Genomic DNA, 7,215 nt, shown 5'->3' on the forward strand with positions numbered 1-7,215 from the left:
AGGATAATCGGATAACCAAGCTGAAATTTTTGTTGGTGGATGATTCAGCCATAACAGCTAAAAATCCAAAGTAAATCACAAGCACACTTGGCTGAACTGCCAGAGTCCAGATGGGAATAATAGGGTGCTTGGGGGAGTTTCAACGCAACCGTGAAGTTTCGGAATGTATGTGGAGCGGCTAGAAATGTTTTTCATCGCACATAGTATCATCGAAGCTCCCGATGATGAAAACCATAACCGGGTGGTGTTGAAAATAAAACGGGCTATTTTCTTAACTGAAGCAGGTACCGAGGTGTATGAAACCCTGAAAAATGTCCTTGTGCCTGTCAAGCCAAAGGACACATCACTTAAGCAGATAGTCCTGAGCCTCTGGAAATTGCTGAAAGTTATTGTTTCGGAATACGAGATCAGTTAACCGATGAAAATATCAGTGAGCACATTGTAGCATTAAAAAAGTTATCTATTCCTGTCATTTCGGAAACTTTCAGGACCGAACATTGCCTGACCGCTTTTGTTTCTGGGATGAAAAATTATGTGATCAGAAGAAAGTTACTGACAACTCCTAACTTGACTTTTGATTTAGTTTGTCAGACAGCTATGTCATGGCCGACCAATATTACTGAGAATTTTATACCATTTCCAGTCGTCAGACAACCGAGGTGAATCGCCTGCAGGTTTAAAGTAAAAGACAGTTGGGCCCCAAGGTCTCAGCAACTGGAAGGGTAACAGAATATTGAAGTCATGTTATTGGTGCCTAGGACAACACATTGCTCAAAGTTGTCCATATGTGAAGGCAGAGTGTTTCTTCTGCATGAAAACTGGCCAGCTTGCGAAGGCATGCTGACTGAAGAGTAAACCAACTTTCAAAGCTATAAGTAGAAATCCCCAGAGACTACATAGCATGGAAGAAAAACAACAGGACGAGGAGGTTTTAGAGATACACATCAGGAGCATGAGGGTATCTAACAGCAATTCAAAAAGTATCATCATCCACGCAGGTGTTGCAGGAACCAAGATACCCATGGAAATCGACACTGGTGCATCCGTGAGTGTAGTACCAGAATCGCTATACCGCGACAAATTGCGTGATTTCCCATTGGAGAAATCCAAGATAGATCTGCGAGGCTACTTGGGAGAGAACATTCTTGTGGTAGGCCGTATCACCGTACCGGTGAAATATAAGGATCAATTTCAGAGCTTGCCTCTCTTAGTAGTGGCACGAGACATCCTGCCTTACTAGGAAGAAATTGGTTGGGATCACTGAAGCTGAATTGGAGTGAGATTTTTTATGTTGAAACGAGATTGGCATCGAAGGATGATGTAATCAAGAAGCATCCGAAGGTGTTCTGAGAAACAGGCAGTCCGATTCAAGACCAGTGTCAGGGTACAGAAGGACACTAGACCAGTTTACTGCAAGCCATGTCCCGGACCGTATGCACCCAAGGAGAAAGTTGAGCAAGAACTCAAAAGACTAGAGACTAAGAACATTATCTCTAAGATAGATCGATGTAATTGGGACACACCCATTGTTGTTGGACCTAAGTCCGATGGTAAGGTAAGGTTGTGTGGCGATTATAAAGTACAGGCAACTCTCAATTAGCCGTACACGGATCTAACGGAGAACCCGCTGTAACTGCGTTTTTAAAAACTGTCGCACACGTGAATATCTCGATCACCAAGTGTCAATCACACACAAATTGACTGAGACGTGCACTCCTTTCTCACTTCGCAACTGACACAGGCATTAAATAACTGTCACACATGTGAAAATCTCGATCACTTCAACTAGCAAGCACAAATAAATTGAAGCAGGTGAATCCATTGTCATGTATTTTATTACGTTCATGCTATGATAACATGAACTAAGTCTTCGTGGTTGGTTCTATCACCGTCAAATTTCAGCTCTGAGACATGCACTCGTCCTAGCGGCAAAATTGTTTACCCGGAATAGCCCAATCCCTGAGGGACCCGGATAATCGAGAGTTGCCTGTAACTGTAAACCAGGTTCTAGAGGGTAATCTCCCAATACATTGCCAAATGTAGAAGATTTGTTCACAACACTGACAGGTGGTCAGATCCTCTCAAAGTTGGATCTTACGAATGCCTACTTACGACTTGAACTAGGTGAGGAGTCTAAGTCATGTTTGACTATAAATACTCATCTAGGCCTGTATCAATTTAATAGGCTACCATTTGGAGTGATGAACCAGATTTTGCAAGGTATTGAAGCGGTGGTATGTTATTTAGATGACATACTAATTTCAACACCAAACAGGCAAATTCATAACATATTGAATGAAGTCCTCAAATGGCTAGAGAAGCACAGAGTATGAGTGACTGCTCGCAAGTGTGAGTTATTTCAAAACTCAGTGGAGTACTTAGGGTAGAGAGTAGACAAAGATGGTTTACATCCAACCAAGGGAAAGCTGGATGCAATCTGAAATGCACCCACTCCCAAGAATGTCACTGAACTTCGATCATTTTTGTGTCTTTTGAACTATTATGGGAAGTTCCTACCAAATTTAGCGACAGTGTTACATTCACTGAATGAACTATTGAAAAAACAGGTCCATTGGAAGTGATCAGAAGAATGTGACACAGCATTCAAGGAATGTAAAGCCAATTGGTAGAGAGCACCATGTTAGTTCATTATGACGTATCTAAGGAGATCAAACTAGCACGTGATGCCTCTCCATATGGAATTGGGGCAATGATCTCTCATGTACTACATAGTGGCAATTGTTTTTGCTTCATGCACTCTCAGTGCCAGTGAGCGTAATTATGCGCAAATCGAAAGGGAAGCTTCGGCATTAATTTTTGGAGTCACGAAGTTCCACAAATACTTTTATGGTCATAAGCTTACAGATGATCAGCTGATCACAGTAATGCTGATGCTATGTCTAGATTGCCTTCCCCATCACGAGTTACACCTGATAGTGAAGAAGTGTTCTATTTTTCAGTCACAGCTGAAGAGATTGGTAGAGCAACCAAACATGACACAGTTATGTCAAAGGTGTATGATTGCATCTCAAATGGCTGGCCAAACCACATAACAGACAAAGCTAATCATCCATTCTTCATTCGTAGGAATGAATTATCAGTTGATAAAGATTGTATTATGTGGGGTGCAAGAGAGGTTATACCAAATAAATTCAGGAATTCAGGTCCAAATTATTAGGAGATCTTCATGACCAGCATCTGGGAATGTGCTTCACCAAGATTTTTACATGCAGATACTTATGGTGGCCAGTTCTAGTTAAAGATATAGAGTACATCATCAGTCAGTCTATGACATGTCAATCGGTAAGTAAGAAACCACCATCAGTACCGTTACAACCATGGAAATGGCCTCCCAGGGTGTGGCAAAGATTACATATTGATTTTGCTGAGTTAGAAGAACAATTGTTCATTGTGATTGATAGCCATTCGAAGTGGGTCGAGGTGTTTCCAATGTGGAAAATAACAAGTAAAACATTAGACATTTTGCAAAGATTATTTTTTTCATTTGGCCTGCCAGAAGAAATTGTTTCTGATGATGGACCACAATTTCGTTCAGAAGAATTTGCACAGTTCACGAGCAAAAATGGTGTGAAACATACCAAGGTTCCATCGTACCACCCTGCTTCAAATGGTGCAGCAGAGCGTACAGTACAAATTCTAAAATGTGCCCTCATTAAACAGATGTTGGATCCAAATCCAAAGAAACGACAGTTGTCATTGGATCACAAATTGGCAAATTTTCTAATTACCCATCATAATACTCTCATACAACTACTGATAGAACACCAGCAGAGTTGTTTCTCAAACGACAGCCACAAACCAGATTCTTGTTGTTAAAACCAAATTTGGCACAGTCTGTAGAAGAGAAATAATTAAGACAGAAAGAGAATCATGATAGCGGTAGAGTAAAAGAGAGAAGTGCGAAATTAAATCAGAAGATGAGAGTGAAGAATCATCACCATAACTGGCTAAAGTGGTTACCAGGAAGAATGGTGAAGATATGTGGTCCTTGCACAGATTTGGTCAAGATGTTTGATCATGGACAGGTTAGGTTTGTTCACATTGATATTTTACCTACAGATGTGGAAGGAGTTGGAAGTTAGAATGATTCGATTATTTCTGACTCATCAGATAGTTTTGATACAAGTAAAGTACCAGTAGCATATCCTACATCAGATGTACTGGAATCAAGTCTAAGAGAAAGTCAGAATTTAAGTCTGAGTCCGAGTCAGGCAGACAAACAGTATGAAGTTGTAGAGAATTCAAATGTAAATCAAGGGCATCCCTTGGAGGAAAATTTTCCTCAGGATCAGACTAGACTAGGTCTAAATTCAACACCATGTTTGGAAGGTTCTGTCCAAGAGCAAAGGTATCCTCTTCAAAACCAAAAACAAGTTGTTAAGCTTGATTTGTAAATATGGCAAAATAAGTCTTGTTATGTATAACCATGTAAGTTATGTATGATTGTTTGTTATAATTACTTCTTCATTAAGGAGGGAGAAGTGTAATATATATAGCTCCACCCGGTGGACTACTGTGGCATTGCAGCCATTGCTGTTTACAACAATAAAGAGGGAACAAGTCACGTGACTGACTACCAGAAGTTATCAGCCATCTTAAAGTTTGTGTGTTCGCACCAAAAACATAACACTATTCTCTGCTTTCTGTCCCTCAGCCAATTTTGTATCAACACACCCCTCTAGATAAATGCAGATTGTTGTAGCAACCCTCAAACAGGTTATGTAGCTTTGTGCTGTAACTGCGTGCTGCTGCTAAATTAAACCACAGTCACTCCCCCAGCTCAGTTCGGAGCTGCAGCTTCGCAGATGATACAACCCACACAGCAATAGAAGATAAGTCGGAACCGGTTGTAGAGGTAAGGGGTGGTAAATATATTTAAATGTTTTCATTAATCTAAAGGGTCAAAGTGTAATAAAAAGGCAAGCATGAAAGCTCGGTGCCTCAATGCAAGGAGTATTCGGAACCTAGTTAGAGTGGGTGAGAACTCAGATGAACAGGACCCCAAGAAAGAATGCAAAAGGCAGGAGGCAACAGAGCAGAGTAGCACTGGGGTAAGTGTATACCACAAGGTGATGGGAAGGGACAATATGTATGAATATAAAGGGGCTGCAGGAGGGGTAAAAACTAAAAATCATGGTTTAAAAACTCGTATTAAAACACTCTACCTAAACGCACGCAGCATTCGAAATAAAGTAAATGAGTTGACGGCATAAATCATGACAAATGGGTATGATTTGGTGGCCATTACAGAAACGTGGTTGCAGGGTGGCCAAGACTGGGAATTAAACATACAGGGGTATCTGACAATTCGGAAAGTTAGACAAGAAGGGAAAGGAGGTGGAGTAGCTCTGTTAATAAAGGATGATATCGGGGCAGTTGTGAGAGATGATATTGGCTCTAATGAACAAAATGTTGAATCATTGTGGGTGGAGATTAGAGATAGTAAAGGGAAAAAGTCACTGGTGGGCATAGTTTATAGGCCCCCAAATAATAACTTCATGGTGGGGCGGGCAATAATAAAGGGAATAATGGAGGCATGTGAAAAAGGAACGGCAGTAGTCATGGGGGATTTTAACCTACATATCGATTGGTCAAATCAAATCGCACGGGGTAGCCTTGAGGAGGAATTCATAGAATGCATACGGGATTGTTTCTTAGAACAGTATGTTACAGGATCTACAATGGAGCAAGCTATCTTAGATCTGGTCCTGTGTAATGAGACAGGAATAATAAACGATCTCCTAGTAAAAGATCCTCTCGGAATGAGTGATCACAGTATGGTTGAATTTGTAATACAGATTGAGGGTGAGGAAGTAGTGTCTCAAACGAGCGTACTATGCTTAAACAAAGGGGACTACAGTGGGATGAGGGCAGAGTTGGCTAAAGTAGACTGGAAACACAGACTAAACGGTGGCACAATTGAGGAACAGTGGAGGATTTTTAAGGAGCTCTTTCATAGTGCTCAACAAAAATATATTCCAGTGAAAAAGGGCAGTAAGAGAAGGGATAACCAGCCGTGGATAACCAAGGAAATAAGGGAGAGTATCAAATTAAAAACCAATGCGTATAAGGTGGCCAAGGTTAGTGGGAAACTAGAAGATTGGGAAAATTTTAAACGACAACAAAGACTGACTAAGAAAGCAATAAAGAAAGGAAAGATAGATTACGAAAGTAAACTTGCGCAAAACATAAAAACAGATAGTAAAAGCTTTTACCGATATATAAAACGGAAAAGAGTGACTAAAGTAAATGTTGGTCCCTTAGAAGATGAGAAGGGGGATTTAATAATGGGAAATGTGGAAATGGCTGAGACCTTAAACAATTATTTTGCTTCGGTCTTCACAGTGGAAGACATAAAAACCATGCCAAAAATTGTTGGTCACGGGAATGTGGGAAGGGAGGACCTCGAGATAATCACTATCACTAGGGGGGTAGTGCTGGACAGGCTAATGGGACTGAAGGTAGACAAGTCCCCTGGTCCTGATGAAATGCATCCCAGGGTATTAAAAGAGATGGCGGAAGTTATAGCAGATGCATTCGTTATAATCTACCAAAATTCTCTGGACTCTGGGGAGGTACCAGCGGATTGGAAAGCAGCTAATGTAACGCCTCTGTTTAAAAGAAGGGGCAGATAAAAGGCAGGTAACTATAGGCCAGTTAGTTTAACATCTGTAGTGGAGAAAATGCTTGAAGCTATCATTAAGGAAGAAATAGCGGGACATCTAGATAGGAATAGTGCAATCAAGCAGACGCAATATGGATTCATGAAGGGGAAATCATGTTTTACTAATTTACTGGAATTCTTTGAGGATATAACGAGCATGGTGGATAGAGGTGTACCGATGGATGTGGTGTATTTAGATTTCCAAAAGGCATTCGATAAGGTGCCACACAAACGATTACTGCAGAAGATAAAGGTACGCGGAGTCAGAGGAAATGTATTAGCATGGATCGAGAATTGGCTGGCTAACAGAAAGCAGAGAGTTGGGATAAATGGGTCCTTTTCAGGTTGGAAATCGGTGGTTAGTGGTGTGCCACAGGGATTGGTGCTGGGACCACAACTGTTTACAATATACATAGATGACCTGGAAGAGGGGACAGAGTGTAGTGTAACAAAATTTGCAGATGACACAAAGATTAGTGGGAAAGCGGGTTGTGTAGAGGACACAGAGAGATTTAGATAGGTTAAGCGAA

This window comes from Pristiophorus japonicus, chromosome 16 (assembly GCF_044704955.1).
Source record: "Pristiophorus japonicus isolate sPriJap1 chromosome 16, sPriJap1.hap1, whole genome shotgun sequence".
Lineage (NCBI taxonomy): Eukaryota > Metazoa > Chordata > Chondrichthyes > Pristiophoridae > Pristiophorus > Pristiophorus japonicus.